Source organism: Amblyomma mixtum, chromosome 2 (assembly GCF_055824585.1).
Source record: "Amblyomma mixtum isolate Tamu chromosome 2, ASM5582458v1, whole genome shotgun sequence".
Taxonomy (NCBI): domain Eukaryota; kingdom Metazoa; phylum Arthropoda; class Arachnida; order Ixodida; family Ixodidae; genus Amblyomma; species Amblyomma mixtum.
In genome coordinates, this window is record NC_143013.1 from 90,019,994 (window position 1) to 90,037,669 (window position 17,676).

The 17,676-nt window shown below is 42.8% G+C and overlaps 1 protein-coding gene across 1 annotated transcript in view; it reads right to left on the reverse strand.

Moving 5' to 3' along the window:
- The window catches only part of LOC149360099 (palmitoyltransferase ZDHHC20-B-like), a 78,522-nt gene that overhangs the window by 56,374 nt on the left and 4,472 nt on the right, over positions 1-17,676 (reverse strand). The window lies entirely within an intron of this gene.

Genomic DNA, 17,676 nt, shown 5'->3' on the forward strand with positions numbered 1-17,676 from the left:
CCAGTGTTTTAGGGGTCCTAAAACATTGGACCAACACAGTTCCCACTCGAGTTATTGATCACTTCGCTCTCGCCCTACCATAAGCTTGCCGTCCAGGTTGGACAAATTGATAGAGCGACTGCTCCAGTGAAGTGGTGGTTCTGAGTTCGAACACCGGACCAGGACGAATCTTTCTTTAACTACGAAGTTTCTGTGAAAGCTGTATAGCTTTCCTTTGTAGCCGTTTGGCTGTGCTCGAGTGGATGTCAATGAGTAATTACTCCTTATTACAGATCTTTTGTCAACGCCAAACTGATTCAGTAGCAACAAATAGTAGAAGGGTAAAAGCATGCTGCTCCCAAAAATTCGTTAAGCATGTTATAAAATGTATGCTGTATTGTTTTAACTGCTGCAAAGAAATAACGGTGATGTTAGATGCCCAGCCCCTATTAGGTAAACATAGCTCGCAACTAACACAGTGGATAGAAAAGAAATATGGACTTCAACCCTCACGACGACCCTCACCCCAGTAAAACAAAAAGTGCCAGTGTTGCCATACTTGAGAGCTTTGCTCTTTAAAATTGCAGTAGACTGCTACTCAAAGTTGACAAAAAAATGCGTCTCGTTTTCTGCATGTGCATTCCATAGTGCTGGTGCCATTTTCACTGGCCATTGACATTCAGTCGCATGATGTGCACCCCGCTCCTCGAGTTGATTTTGTGTCTTGTGAACCTGCCGTCAAAATCAGTGCAGGATAATGCTTCCCCAGTTGATCTGCAGTTAACCTTGTCCTTTGCCAGCTGCTGTCACCCTTTCTCCACAGAGAAGGGCGGTGGGAGTCCAAGCCAGGTGGAGTTGAAATATTTGACTAGTAGTGGACAGGGATCGTGCGGTTTGTTGAGGACACAGGCAAATTGGAGACTTATGGAAGAATTTTTTTGCCAGCCAAAAAAGACGCATACACAAGAGAGAACCGCACAGGACAAGGGCTGGTAAAAGCCGTAGTCCTCTGTGGTTCTCTTGTGTATGCGTGTTCCTTGGCGGGTAAAAAAATTCCTCCGTAAGTCTCCAATTTGCCGGTGTCCTCCACAGATTGGAGGATCCCTGTCTGTTACTAGTCAAATTTCACTACTCCACCTGGATTGGACTCCCACTGCCCTTCTCAAACTTTTGAAATCCTGTTGCCCTAGCAGATCATCAGCTGTCGGTTGTATTACTTTCGCTTCAGTGAAATTTGACGTGTAGCGGACAGGGATCCTAGAATTTGTGGAGTACACAGGCAAACTGGAGACTTATAGAAGAATTTTTTTACCAGCCAAGGAAGACACATACACAAGATTCGTTGTCTGTGTTTCACAACTGAAAGTTCTAAATACGTGCAAAAGTGTATCGTGCATTCGCACGTATTTCGAAAACTCAATTTTTGCAGCGTTAGGTTTTCGGAATTGGAGCTGTAGCATTGCCGCCAAAGAATCCCGCTCGTTAACAAAGCGCACACTTATTTGCTAGGTATATATTCCGTATACCGCAACCAGTACACGTCACTGTTTGGAAGGTTCTGTCGCGAAATTTCTGATTGTGCAAGGTAGCTTTTCTTTTAAATTCAAGCGCTCTCTATTTGCTTTTTCCTGTGCATATTCATCGGTCGTTTCAATTCGGAAGCATTGGTGCTGCAAGACGTGCATACGGAAGCTACATTTGTGCACAAAGCTCCTGAATTTTTGAAAGCGCAGCTCTGACAGTTCTCGTTGTCATAAAGAAGTACAAAGCAGCCTAATCTTTTTGGACACACCATTTCATGCTCTTAGCTGTTTCTGAGAAACAGGCTGCCTTTTTTCTGTTTTTGGTGTGAAACATTCCTAACAACTTCTTTCTTTCTCCATGCACAGATAGTCTATGCATACATGGGCAGCTTGATTGCAATATTTAGGGCAATATTTATAACAGGTGCAGTGAGCCTTTGTGCATGTGGACAGAAATTAAGCTAGGGTGGGGTGGGGTATTTTCGCACAGGGTAATGTTATGCGGAGGGTCTGGCGTATTGAAACCGAGTCTTTCTGAGCTCTTATTAGACGTCCCGGCACCAGTCCCAGTCCCAGCATTCGTATACATACAATTGTTGCATAGTATTCGTCTCCAATCGCTAAATAATTACAACCAGATTTCTTTTCTTCCCTGTTTCAATAGCATAGCAATTGCTATGACATCAATGTTCAGTATAGGTTATGGAAGGCACAAAAAAGCTACGATATCGCTACTTCATCGTTTTAATTAGTTACAATGCTAAAGCCAGCCTGCCTTAAGAGTCTGAATCACAATGAATGACGAAGCCGCAATTATATTGCAGTTTTCCTCATGCCTCCCCTGGCTTATACTGACCTTTGATGCCATTGCCATTGCTCAGTTTTTAAAAGTGAAGCAGGAGAGAGAAGATATTTAATTACAAATTATTTAGCAGTCATAGGCGAATACTGTGTGGTTATCCGTGCATAGTAATGCCTTATGCCGCCGCGGTGGCTCAGTAGCTATGGTGCTCGGCTGCTGATCCGAAAGACGCGGGTTCGATCCCGGCCGCGGCGGCTGAATTTCTTTGGAGGAGAAATTCGAGGCCCGTGTACTGTGCGATGTCAGTGCACGTTAAAGAACCCCAGGTGGTCGAAATTTCCGGAGCCCTCCACTACGGCGTCTCTCTTAGCCTTAGTCGCTTTGGGACGTTAAACCCCATAAACCAACCAACCAGTAATGCCTTATGCATCATTAAAAACAAAAAAAAATGTGCAACTGAAATTTGCTCGGCTGCTGACCCAAAAGACGCGGGTTTGATCCCGGCCGCGGCGGCTGGAATTTCTTTGGAGGAGAAATTCTAGAGGCCCGTGTACTGTGCGATGTCAGTGCACGTTAAAGAACCCCAGGTGGTCGAAATTTCCGGAGCCCTTCACTACGGCGTCTCTCATAGCCTGGGTCGCTTTGGGATGTTAAACCCCATAAACCAACCCAAACCAAACTGAAATTTGTTGTCTGCCTCTTTGAGATGAAAAATTTTGAATTTTTCCTTCACTATTTTAGAGCATGAAATTCAGTTAATGGTATCTGAGGAACAGGAATTGCAACAGCCATTTCTCTTCAGCAAGAAAACTGTCATTGGTTTAAGTGTTTTCCCGATTCAAGGTTACCCTGAATAACACCATCTGTCGGGCTAGTTGGTTGCGATTCATATGTATCAGCAGCGCGAACACAACACAGGAAGAAGGAGAAGAAGGTGAAGAGCGCTGAACTTCCAACTTTTATTTGAGCAAAAATTGAACCCGCACTTTTATACACATACCAGGTAAAATCCCACCAGGGGGGTAATCAAGGCGTGCTATCGAATTGGGACCAACACGATGTCCAGGGCATCAAAAAGATAACTACTATCGCACTATACAAAGACTTCCATGAAAAGCACGAATGACATGCGGAAAAAAAAAACGACAATGTAAAGAACAGGGTTGAGTGTCCGCAAACGGAAAAATGGAAAAATTGAGGGCACGAATTTTGCTAGAACCATGAGAAGGCAAGAACACGGTAAAAAAGTAAAAACAGGGTTGAGTGTGCGCAAATGGAAAAACAGGGTTGAGGGCGCGAATTTTGCTAAAACCATGAGAAGGCAAGAACACGGTAAAAAAGTAAAAACAGGGTTGAGTGTGCGCAAATGGAAAAACAGGGTTGAGGGCGCGAATTTTGCTAAAAGAAGAAAAAAAAACATGAGAAGGCGAGACACGGTAACAACGTAAGCGATGCGAAGGGATGAGCGCCAACAATTAACACGGCTAGAACTAAAATGCAGTGTGCCCCTAAAAGCCAGGTAAAATCAGGTAAAACCAGAGGGAAAGGTGATTTCTTTTTCAGATAATGAGATGGAAGGGGTGCTTACGCAACCTTCTTTGAGCCCTGAGAAGTAGGTAGCTTCAATGATTTCGCGTGTTAGTTGGTTTTTATGTTTCTTTAAGACGGTTGCTTTCTTAAAATGAGGAATGCACTTCTTTTGGCTGTCACATACGCTGCAATGGGCGGGCAGGTTCCTCAACGGCGCCCCAGTTAGATCGTTCCTATGTTCCATTAACCTTTCGTTTAAGCATCTTCCTGTTTGGCCTATGTACGCCTTACCGCAAGCTAAAGGTATAGAGTATACAACACCCTCCGCACAAGGCACAAAAGGATCTCGGTGCCCGGTTGTACAGCTACTATTCTTTTTCTTTTTATTAACTTTGTTGCACAGGCTTGACAGGCGCAGAGGGGCTGAAAAGACTACGTCTACGCCTGCTTTTCTGCCAATTTTCTTCAGATTATGCGAGATTTGGTGCAGGTATGGCAGAACGGCGACCTTTTTGTTCCGCTGTCACGTATCATCCGGGGCTTCACATTCATGCTTCATACTTATCAGGACTTTTTTTGCAACAGACGAAAGGAGAGATTGCGGGTATCCTGATTGCGTCAGCCTCAGCACTTGGCTCGAAAAACTGTCCTGCAACCTGTGTTCACAAGATTTTGTGAGTGCGTTGTTAAAAGTTGACTTCACGATGTTCCTTTTTACAAGTTTTGAATGGGCTGAATCGTAGGGTAGGATGGGCTTATTGGCTCTTGGTTCAAATAAACAGCACACATGGTCCTCTCCGAAAAACAACTTTAACTCTAAAAACCGCATGGCGTTTTGTTCTGGGAATTCATGAGTAACTTCAAGAGGTGATATAGTATTAGAAAAAGTGTGGAGGACTTGAGTTGCTTCTGTTTTAAAGGCTTCAGTGTCGCAATCTAAGAGGACCAGGAAGTCATCGACGTACCGGAAAATTTTTAGAACGCTTGAAGACTCAAGCTTGTCCTTCAAGGATCTGTCATGCATAGCGAGGAAAAGGTCGCTCAAAATGGGGGCGATGCATGACCCTATACATATGCCTTGCTTTTGTATGAATCTCGAACCGTTCCACTCTGCCACTGTTGATTTTAGGTAAGCGCATAGCAATTCAATGAAGCCATCCGCAGAAACGCCACACTCATTTTAGAAGGCCGCAGTGTGGCGTTTGTGTGTCAGTTGTGTGTCCTTCTTGTTTTAGTTCTAGCCGTGTTAATTGTTGGCGCTCATCCCTTCGCATCGCTTACGTTGTTACCGTGTCTCGCCTTCTCATGTTTTTTTTTTCTTCTTATAGCAAAATTCGCGCCCTCAACCCTGTTTTTACTTTTTTACCGTGTTCTTGCCTTCTCATGGTTTTAGCAAAATTCGCGCCCTCAACCCTGTTTTTACTTTTTTACCGTGTTCTTGCCTTCTCATGGTTCTAGCAAAATTCGCGCCCTCAACCCTGTTTTTCCATTTTTCCATTTGCGGACACTCAACCCTGTTCTTTACATTGTCTTGTTTTTTTTTTCCGCATGTCATTCGTGCTTTTCATGGAAGTCTTTGTATAGTGCGATAGTAGTTATCTTTTTGATGCCCTGGACATCGTGTTGGTCCGAATTCGATAGCACGCCTTGGTTACCCCCCTGGTGGGATTTTACCTGGTATGTGTATAAAAGTGCGGGTTCAATTTTTGCTCAAATAAAAGTTGGAAGTTCAGCGCTCTTTACCTTCTTCTCCTTCTTCCTGTGTGGTGTTCGCGCTGCTGATACATAAGGTTACCCTATATTTTAAACTGCACAATGTATTACGTGACAAGAAACCGTCAAGCACAATAGGTGTGGTTTTAGAAATGACTGGAAGTGATAAGGGAATACATTTACTTAGAGCAGGCAGTGACCGCTGATCCGGATCATGAAGGGTAATAACTAGAGGAATATGGATGGGGCGGAGTGCATATATGCAGGTTCTCTCAGATCATGAATGGCAGTTTTCAATACCCCTCAAGAGAAAAGTATACAACAGCTGTATCCTACCGGTATTCACCTATGGGGCAGAAACGTGGAGGCTAACGAAGAGGGTTCAGCTTAAGTTAAGGACAACGCAACGAGCTATGGAAATAAAAATGATAGGTGTAACGTTAAAAGATCGGAAGCGGGCGGAGTGGGTGAGGGAACAAACGCGGGTTGAAGACATCCTAGTCGAAATCAGGAGAAAAAAGGGTGCTTGGGCAGGGCATGTAAGACGAAGGCAAGATAATCGCTGGTCCTTAAGGGTAACGGAGTGGATTCCAAGAGAAGGCAAACGTAGCAGCAAGCAGCAAAAAGTTCCATGGGCGGAGGTTTGCAGGAACACGGTGGACATAGCTGGCGAAGGACAGGGTTAATTGGAGAACATGGGAGAGGCCTTTGCCCTGCAGTGGGCGTAGTCAGGCTGATCATGATACTTGCAGAAGAGGTTGCTCATGTTAAAATTTTCATTTGGTAAATATGTGCTTGTTTTACATGCACACAGCTTTTGAAAGGACTAGCATAGTGATAATTGTATTGGGCTTCATAAAATTGTAGCTCTGAATGAAGGTTTGCAATGAAAGGTGTCTGCACTTGGTAACAATATAGGTACACACTAGTGGCGACATGACACACACGATCAGTACATTCTAGTTGTATTCTTTTTTTTTCATGGGGTTATATGCAGGATAGTATGAAAAGGGCATTGGAATTGACTCTTACTTGCATTATTTTCATTCATGTTTGCAGGCACCCGGAGAAATGCACGCATAGCCAAAGCTCCTTCACTCAGCCGAGCAAGCTACGGCATCATCCAGCATCTTAGTTTCTTTTGAGCGCTTACAGCTCACTGCGGTGGATTTGGTAGATGGGTTTACTTTGCTTTTGGCAGTGTTCTTGGCATTTAATGTCAAGTACACCCCAAAAACAAAGCGGGCTTGTCTGCTGCTTGAGACACTAATGGGGCTTGATCCTAGCGAGTGCCTCCCAAGCGTGTTTTGGGCAGCCACAGCAATCACAGCAATGACTTGAGAAATAAAAGTTATCAGTGTTGTACATTTGTGTCATTATTTCTTGAACCATTGTTATTCCCAACGCAGACAGAGCACCATACTAATGTGCAAACTGTAGTGTAGCCATAAAGTAGTTGTATGAGCAAAAATTATAATCCCTTTTGCTCATTACTCTTTTGTAGATGTAGCGCAGGTGGATCCTGCAAAACATATGACCAACTTGCTCTGAAGAATATGTGAAATAAGAAAATTAGTAGGATACATTGAAAACACGTGAAACTCCTTTTGAAGGAGTAAAATAAGATCTGGGCTGATACTCCTTGAAGGAGTATAGTCACTCTAACAAACGGAGTCCTGGAACTCTACCTGAAAGAGTAGTAGGATGCTGTTTCAATGTGGTAGCTTTACTCCCTCGGAGGAGTGCCTGTACTCTATTGCAGGAGTAGTACAGTACTCCTTGAGTAGGTGTTGGATCACTCTTTGTCCAGAGGGAGTAATTTTATTCTGGAAAAAGGAGTGGAATATGGGACAAGCGAATACTCCTTCAAAGTGTGTTCTGGGCACTCCTCTGCACTCCTTTAGTTCTAAGAGTGCATAGGCTTTTAATTCCTCCGTTCACTCTCGACTTCTTGGGCAACCGCTCTCTGAGACATGAGTTTCAAGCATAGCAAATTCGTAATGTTATGTTCTGATTGTTGCCTCAGCCAATGCATAGTGTCACCATCGCAAAGGTATAATTTTTTTTCCGCCACACATCTAAGGAACAAGGTATTTGTATGAATGGAAGGAACTCCATTCCCCCGCTCCTACTTAACCCCTTAACACACGCATAAAGTTCTAGTATGAAAAAAAACCTGAAAATTTGTGCGTATACTTAGAACCGCCTTATTCATAAATTTATTGCATGAATGCCTGAAAACCATTAGGAAATCACACACGCCTAACACTTTCACGCACACGGAATTGCAACCTCATTGAAACAAAAACACATTGAGGCCCAATTAATTATTTTATTTATAACCGGAGCCGTTTGCCATTGAGTGCTACGATGGACTGTGACATCTGTTTATATAAGATAGATAAAACATGGCGCAAACAAGGTATCGTCGGCCTAGCAAACGAATCGCAGTAAGCAAGAAGCCTGTTCCATCGACAGGAAACGTATATTTGCGCCTAAGATAGGCCGTCCAATGGGCGCTTCATTTGTGCATGGGCACAGAAGCAGTGCCTCCACAAAACGGGCGGTACAGTAGTCATCGAGATTGTAGTGAATCCGTGTCTCTGAGGTTGTACGCATGCGTAGAGTTCCAACACTCCCTAGAAGTCCACCTTAAAGAAGTGGCTTTGTGTGCGCATTGTTGCATGTGAAGGTAGGAATCATTCAGTGCCACTTCCTCGTACTTCTATCATTATACCATGTGTTTCAGGGGTGGTGATCACTAATTTTCAATAATATTGTTTTTAGGTAAACAGAAGCTTTTACGGCATAGTAATACCAATGTTGGCTGATGTCAAAAGCAGGCGAGCAATGTTAACTACTAAAGTGATTAATTAAATTATAATGGTTAACTTTTTAACTTTACAGATAGGGTATGTGATGCGAAGGTACGATAACCGCTGGTCCTTAAGGGTAACGGAGTGGATACCAAGAGAAGGCAAGCGTAGCAGGGGGCGGCAGAAAATTAGGTGGGCGGATGAGATTAAGAAATTCGCGGGGATACAGTGGCCGCCGCTGGCGAAGCGCAGGGTTAATTGGAGAGACATGGGAGAGGCCTTTGCCCTGCAGTGGGCGTAGTCAGGCTGACGATGATGATAGGCACCTGGCTGCAATTAGAGATTTGTAGCCGGCCGTTACTGATATCCATATCAGTTTATAGAATTTTGAGAACGCGATTACCCTCGCCGCTGTGGCTTGACAAAGTCTGGCTCCATCGTGCCAAAATACATGAGGAGGCACTAAGACGCACACTCAAAGGGCTGCTGTGCGTCTTTGTCTTTGTGCCTCCTCTTGTCCCGTCGTCTTCGCGCAGTTGTTTTGGCAATCACTATGAAACCGTGTAGCCCAACATGAAATGAAATGAAATTTATTTCAGCAGAATCGGGGTACATATACTTGGGGATTTTTTGTTTTTATATCTGCTGAGGTTCACGAGGCAAAAGGCGTCCATATGGCGCCTGACGGGGCCTCGTGACCTTCACGCACGCTGTGCGGCGAACAGTGCCAGTATTTGCTGAAGGAGACCTTGTACATTAGAGAAATCACATCACATTCAAGCGCAGTCTTTGTCAATTCAAAACAAAAAGAAATAAACATAATAAAAGCAAAAACAGAGCATCGACAAGAAAAGGCCAACAAGACAATCAAAACAAAAGAAAGAAATATACATAAGTAATAAAAGCAAGAACAGAGTATCGACAAGAAAAGGCTAACAGCACAAAACAGTTTCACACATTCTTTGGTGACGTCTCAGGTAACATCAGGTTGAAAACGTTATCAGGGTATAACTCGCCAACAACAACGATTGAAGGCCAGTCCTGGTTCTGAGTTAATATTCGATATGAGCCAGTTCATATTGGTTGCCTTTTTTGTTTTTTATTTCAGGTTTTTCTTTTGAGGTCACGATAAAATGAAAATATTATCGCGACATTTGATAATAATCTGCAACCTTTAGCAGTAGTGCTTCTTTCACTTGTTTTTTAAAAGAATAGCGTGTTTTAGAATCATTTGCGATGGAATGCAGTTCTGGAAACGTGTTTAGTAATAACGGTAGCTGATAATCTATTGACTCCTCACCGTAGGTTGTTCTAGCGCGTTGTTTCACGTATTTTTCCTCTCTTAACATATGACCACAGTCTGGTCTTCTATATCTCGTAACGAAATTTTGTCAGTGTGATTTAATTTTTAAATACAGGTAGTTTGTCATACTCTCTTGGAACACATAAGTAATGGGTAATACTTTATATTTTAAAAACATAGGGAATGCATGTTCATATCGCGATTTATTTGCTATAAATCTAATACACTTCTTTTGCAGGCCGTACAGTTTTTCTAAGTTACCCTTACCAGTGCTGCCCCAAACTAGTATGCAGTAGTATAGGCGGGAGAAAATCATTGCGTAATAGAGTTTCTGTTTAAACTAAGCTGGCAAAATAAACCTTCACCTGTTGAGGAGACCAAGCGTTTTGATACGTGATGTGTCCAGCTCAGATGTTCATGGAAGTACACGCCTAGGAACTTATGTATATCCACTCTATTAATTTGATGGCCCTGAAATGTTAACTTTATATTATTGTGAATTAACTTATTCCTTGGTCGGAATATTATGTAATTGGTTTTTTCTACATTAAGCGCTAGTTTGTTTGAGGATAACCATGTCGACAGAATACAAAGCCACTCATTTGCCGTATCCATTATTTCCACAAGGTCGGGACCACTGAAAAATACATTTGTGTCATCTGCGTACAAGATAATGTTAGGTGTCTGCGTTATCATTACAATATCGTTTATATAGAGAAGGAACAGTAATGGTCCTAAAATCGAACCCTGTGGCACACCATATTTTATAACTTGCAAACATGATTTAACGTTACCAAACCCAACGTACTGGAGTCGATTCTGCAAATAACTCTTGATTAAACGTAGCGAAGTTCCACGAACACCGTATCTTTCCAGTTTATAGAAAAGAATGTCATGCTTTATGGAGTCGAAGGCCTTCTTGAAATCTAAGAATATGCTTATACTGTGTAAAGGTACTGTGTAAAGTAATACATCATGTATTACTCCAAAATACATGCGCCTTCGAAAAGCATACAGGCAAAGCAACCCTTCCAATGCACGTAACTGGTCGAAACAGTCAAAATTTGTCGAGCAACAGCGGCGAGGGTGATCGTGTTTTTGAAATTCTAAAAACTGAAATGGTAATCACTGGCGACCGGCTACAAATCTCTAATAGCAATCAGGGGCCTATCGGCAATAGTTAAAAAGTTCACCATTACCATTTTTAATCACTTGTCTAATTGACATCGTTCGCCTGTTTTTTGACGTCCGCCAACACTGATATTACTATGCCGCAAAAGGCTTCTCTTTAACTCTAAAACACTATTTTTAAAAATTAGTGATCACCTTGCCTGTGTTATTGCCTACCAGAACGAACTCTGCTGATATATTGCCCTTTCCGCCATCAAAGTCAAATTTCCTGCTGCTAGCCGTTTGGTATCTTTCTCTAAAACTGAATTCGATAGTCACTTAACGATGAGGACGTTTCCACCGACTGGCTGCCGGCATAAATACTACGGAGGGCACCTAAGGCTACTTCGGTGATTTGAAGGCGAAAGTATGGATATTATAATTCATATTCTTCCGCTCCTTCCTAATGAAAAACTTACTGGTTAGCATACAGTAGTTAGGCAAAGCATACACTTGGTCCATTTTTGCTCTTCAAAAAGAAATGCTGTTTTTGTTGCCTACGGGTTGTGGGCTCGCCTCGCAATCTGAAGGTTCTGGGTTCAATTGACCGCACCTCCTGAGCGAATTCATTTCTTTGCTTATGACGTCATCGGGGTTTTGTGAATAATGCTCCCCGGTCGCTGACAACGACGCCATGTTTTGTGGCTATTGGGCCATATAAGGTTTTCGCCTTAGAAATTACAGCAGGTGATGGCATGGACCACAAAGCAGCAGTTACAGAACTAGCGGTGCGCTTTACTACGTGCCCCTGTGTTTACCTGCAGGTTACTGCCCTTAAGAATTTTTTTAGACAGTTTATGGACTGTCCATAGACTTCTGTCTGCAAAGTCTATAGGCTGTCAATAGACAAATTCAAGAGAGCAGTCTATAGGCACTACAAAAGCAAAGTAGAGTTTATAGACAATCTATATATTTATGGCTATGCACTTTTAGTAGACCTTCGTCTGTAGACTACGAATCGACAAAAAGACATATCTATAGGAACGCAACAGAGTCTATAAGAAATCTCTAGACTATCTATAGACTATTTTTATAATGGATGAACTGCAGTTTCCCCTATCTGCACCTGCTTACTCCTTCTTGCCATTATTTTCATTTCTCAGTCTACAGATTCCATTTTCTGCCCGCTGCTGAAAGCTCAATAAGTTTTAAAAGGACATTTAAGGGACATAGAAATATTGAAGTCGGCCTGTACCGATAGATCAATTTTTTCTAAAGACAAATAGGGTACTACAAGTGAAACGGGACTTTTATAAACTAGTCAAAGCAAAATAAATACATAAATAAATGCAGGCTGTGGTCCCACAGGCTGTTTTCGAAAACTACGATGACGTCAATGTATTTTTCTTCGGTCTTCTGAGGGTAGACCACGCCGCTATTAATTCTCTTCAAAAGGTTGTCCCGAAGTCCCATCTCGTATTGATGTCATGAGGTTAAACCGAATGGCAGAAAAAAAAAACACCCTTTAAATCCAAGTTCCACATCCTATTATGAGCGCCTTTGGGGCCGATTAAACATCGAGAAGCCGCAGAGAGGCAGGCAATTGGTTTGTGCTAAGAACAAGGCCTAAATTCTGAGTTTCCCTCAGTGGCCCCTTTAATCCGAGCCCTTTTAGTGGGCGAAGTAAAGTTGGACTACTTCTAACGCTATTATGCCTTTGGTGTGTCTGTCGCTGGCTGGACAGGTAGGTATTCCATGCACGAGATCACGTGCTCAAGGTCCGTTATTTCGATATCGAACATTTTGATAAGGCTCCGTCACCAGCACATGCCCTGGACCACCGCTATTACCCGGGCCCCTGTCTCGGCCCACCTGCACCGGGGTGTGTACGCAATCCGCAGGATGAATGAAGAATCGCAAGTGTCACCCATACCGGGAATTTATTTATTTATTTATTTATTTATTTCAAATACCCTCATGGCCCTGAGGGCATTATTGAGGGGAGTGGAACAAGCACAGATAACAAAAATGAATACGATCACGGGTTACAGGACTACATATTGTTCACTGCACTGAGTTATACAAATTTCAACAATTCATGGAAGCCTAGACGAAGAAGGAAAAAAAAACGAGAAAAGAGAACAAAACCCAACAAAAACAAAACTACAAATCAAGAACACAGATTTCATGTCGCACTACTAACCTAAGGGCACACATGTCATGAGCAAGAAAAGCAGGCACTCAACTTTTTCTTAAAATGCTCGAGATCGTCGGTGATTGCCACATCTGCTGGCAAGTGATTCCACTCGGATGATGTAGTTGGAATGAAAGAATTTTGGCGAGCAGTAGTGTGACAAGGTGGAACGCCCACTTTGCGTGGATGGTCAATGCGCGATGAAACATACGTGGGTGGAATGAGCAAAGCGTTTTTCAAAACATGATTGAAATTGTAAATCTTAAAAAAAAGACAGAGTCGTGAAATTTTTCGGCGCAGTGAAAGTAATGGTAGTGACAATGTGCTTTTCATTTGTGTGACACTTGATGTACGGCCATAGTCGTGAAGAATAAAACGAGCGGCACGGTTCTGAACAGCTTCCAAAACAGATATAAGTGACTTAGTATGAGGATCCCATATCGACGCGGCGTATTCAAGCTTCGAACGAACCAGTGTTTTATACAGAAGAAGTTTGACTGAAGTGGGTGCATTAGAAAAGTTTCTTTTTATGTAACCAAGCATGCGGCTAGCGTTTCCAGTAATGTAGGTGATATGCTGGTTCCAGGATAAGTTTGATGTCAGATGTACACCGAGGTATTTATACGAGGTAACCGGGGCTAACGAAGCACTGTTGATACTGTAAGAGGCTGGTGGCGAGACGCCTTGACGTGAAAAGCGCATGGTTTTGCATTTTGATGTGTTTAAAACCATTTTCCATTTAATGCACCAGTCTGTAATACAGTTAAGATCAGCTTGCAATAAGTTCACATCATTAGTGTTTTTAATTTCACGGTACAGTACGCAATCATCTGCAAAAAGTTTTATCGAGGATTTTATATTGTTAGGCAGATCATTAATGTACACAAGGAATAACAAGGGTCCGAGTACCGATCCTTGTGGTACCCCAGACGTAACCGGCATAGAAGAGGATTGAAGACCGTTAACGTAGACAAACTGCGAGCGATTAGTTAAAAAACAACGAATCCATGCTAGAACATTTGGGTCGATATGAAGATGAGCAAGCTTATACAACAGAAGACTATGGGACACTTTATCGAAAGCCCTGCAAAAATCTAAAAAAATGACGTCGACCTCTGAACCTTCATCAAGAATCGAATGAATTTCGTTGCTGAAGGATAATAACTGTGTTTCACAGGAAAACTGCTTTCTGAAACCATGTTGTGTAGGTGTGAAAAACGAAAATGATTCAAGAAAACTAGCTAACTGAGAAAAAATTATATGCTCCATGATTTTACAGGAAATGGAAGTTAATGATATTGGACGATAATTAAGGGGTGAATGTCTGTCGCCAGATTTATGGAGTGGAATCACTTTAGCCAGTTTCCATTCGTGTGGTATATCTCCTGTTTGAAGCGATTGTTCACATATCTTCAGTAAAAAAATTGCGGAGTACACTTTAGTATTCTTCAGTACTTTGGTGTTAATGTTATCAGGGCCGCAAGAACAGGAAATTTTCAAATTGTTAATTATGTTAATAATTCCGTCATAACTAAACCTGACAGGGTCCATTGCAAAGCTTATGTTACATGCATAGTCTCTAATATCAGTAATGTCAGTTGCGGTACTTGAAAACGCTGCACTAAAGGTCTCATTAAAGATGCCAGCGACGTCAGTGCTTGGAATAGGGTGTGATAGAGAGTCAACGAGAGATACAAGTGACTGGTCTCGTTGATTGACACTACTCCAAAATTTTTTGGGGTTGCTCGTTAGAAGCGTCGGCAACGTCACATTAAAGTAGTAGTGCTTCGATTCCTTCAAAGACTTCTTATAAATGTTAACAGTTTTTTGGAGTGCTGACCAGTGCTCACGCTTTCCAGACGACTTCGCTTTGCGGAAAAGCCTCCTTTTTTTGTTTGCCAGACGTTTTAATGAGCGGTTGTACCATGGACACTGCCGGTTGGTTAAAAGCTTTTTTCGAGGAATATACAGGTCGACCAGCTCGCAAAGCTTGTTCCTGAAAAAGTGCCAATTTGTACTTACAGATCTATCGTTGAAGTTTGCCAGAAATTCGTCAAGGAAGTCTTCAAGTGCTTTATTGATCGCAGTGTAATTTCCCTTAGCATAATCATATATTAGTTTTATATTGTTATACGACGTTCGAGCAGGGAAGTTCAACATGACATGTAATAAAGAATGATCGCTTATACCTGATAAGTAGGTATTCATTCATCCAGACCGCTGCCACCGCCTTGGTCCCACGATTTCGGCTATGCGACGTGTCACCGCCGATTTTTGAGAGATGGGCGAGGGGAGGGAGCATTCCGGATCGCTTTTATTAAGAAGCTTTCACTACTGCATTTTATTCATAGCTTTTTTTTTCCTTCCTTACTACCACTATATCACGCGGTCTATCGAGGCAGCAGCGCCGCCGTCGCCGCTGCCTACCTTAGTGTGCCAACTCGTTTTAAGCGTGGCCTGGCGTTCCCAGAGGTTTAATGGGAAAAGCTTGGTCGTATAGCATGGTACTTACAGACAGAAACGCTGAGGGAACAGCATCACTCCTGCTCGGTACTTTGCAGGGAAGTAATGCACTCCTAGTCAGGATCCTATTCCAAACTTTTGTTTAAACGCTGCCGCTTTGGATTCCATCGCTTAACAAAATGCTCCCACCGAAGAGCAAAAGCAATGACAACCTCGTACTGAGAGCAAGCTCCATGCTTCAGTCCTGAGATTGATGGTCAACCTAGGAAGCAAATAAACCGAAAAAGCGTGTTTTTTATGCCACGGACGCCAACTTTTTGATGAAACGGCTGTCCCAAAATCGACATATTGTGTATTGAATGGCATTCAGTGAATCGTTCGATCAATTTTAGGTGGTGGGCAGTAGAGACCAATGTTACCAATACAGCAGCCAAATCTAAGTGTGCAAATTGGCCTCTATAGTTAACAAAATGTAGCCAGAAGAAAAAAAATTAATTATCCCAAAAGTAGCCAGAACGCTTCGTTCCTTGTGAAATGATTCCAGACGCTTATTAAATAAATTTTCTGCAAGGATATAAAACTTAAGTTTTTTCCATGCATGACCACTGGGATGCAGTGCACAGCATGGTTTTTCCGCACCACTCGCACCAACATGGAGGCCATGCGCTATTAAAACTCCTGTTGCACCAGTTCAAGGGGTGCAGCAACGCACGCATGCAAGCAAAATTGTGTTATTGCAAGTGTGATCTTCATCACAAATGCAGTTTTTTTTTTAATTTTTCTCAAAGCAAAACCGAATACCCCAAAAGGACACCACACTAATAGCAACGCAAAATAAACTCGCTGAGCAATGGCATTCAGGCATTCAGTGTAGTTACCACTCATGACAATTTCGCTGAACACAAAACAACACAATAAACAAAAAACTACAATAAATTTCAAGGCAAAACAGTAAACGACAGCTGGTGCGAAATTTGGTACTATAGGTATGCAGGGGGCGGGCATGGTTAGAGCGAGTACAGGCTCAGTCCGCTTGATTCTGGTTGCCAAATTTCTTCTACTCTAGTCAGATTACTGCTGCACTGAGTGACACGACTTGCTACAGTAATGCGACGGCAGCTCTGAGATCTAAATGACTTGCGAACAAAACACGCACCATGTGGATGGGTGGCGCCATCTCTAGGAAGGGCTACAAATCACAAACATTTTCTATTTAACAATAACAAATACTTGTGATAAAATTGTGTGTTATTGAAAAAAAAAACGTCGTTTACTGTGAACATGTGCACTGGAAAAAAAAATGCCGGAAAGCACGAGAACTGTAGCTACAACAGTTTACTGTTAGCAACGGTCTGGTGCCCAATTATGCAGAAGAGTGGGCTTCTCCGGAATGCATGAATGATTTTCAACCAGGTGATCGCGTTCGGCCAATATAGAAGCGTGAGTGGCTCAGGGAAAGCAAACGCGAAACTCTATGAACCTCCATGAACTTACAGGAGAATCAGCTTTACATCAGCTGAGCTCCAGACGCCGCCTTTTGGGGAGAGGGGCACACTGATGCCTTGTTTCGGTGACCTTTTGAGAGATGGCGCCACACACATTGCTGTAGTTATATTGTACACAGAAATGCTTTTCGGGAGTGAGATTTTTTCTTTTTATTGGAAAACTGGGATTGGGTTGAACCAGGGTTGCCGTTGGTGGCTACTTTGCGCCAAATTGGCGACTTTTGAAACCTGTTTCGCGGCGAAAATTTTAGGTTGGCTCCCTGGCTACTTCCTGGCTACTTTGAACTTTTATTTTGGCGCGTTTACTAGCCACTTTTTTTTTAACTCGCACCATACTCGCTGGCAGGGTCGGTGCGCATCGAGGCACCCCTATGCACGGCTAGGTTAGCTATATGTAGCTTACATGCTCGCGCGGCGCGATGCTCAAGAAGGTCACATCTCCAGAGAAAAGATTTCACTAGGCCAAGGAACCGTGGTAAAGTGCTGCTTCTATTTCTTGAGGCAAATGACGATACAACTCCTGCACCGGCCTCCAAATGCTTTGCACTTCGGAAGCTGAATGCCATCAATTCTGATGACAAAGAAAGCATGGAGAGCAGTGAAGGCATACTGAAGCTGCCGCTGCATTTTTTATGGATGTTCCTCCATCGAGCTGGAGTCAGAAATGCGGCAACTGCAAACAGTAAGCGTGAACTTGATCATACATCATGCAATAAGTGTGAACTCGATCTCACAACA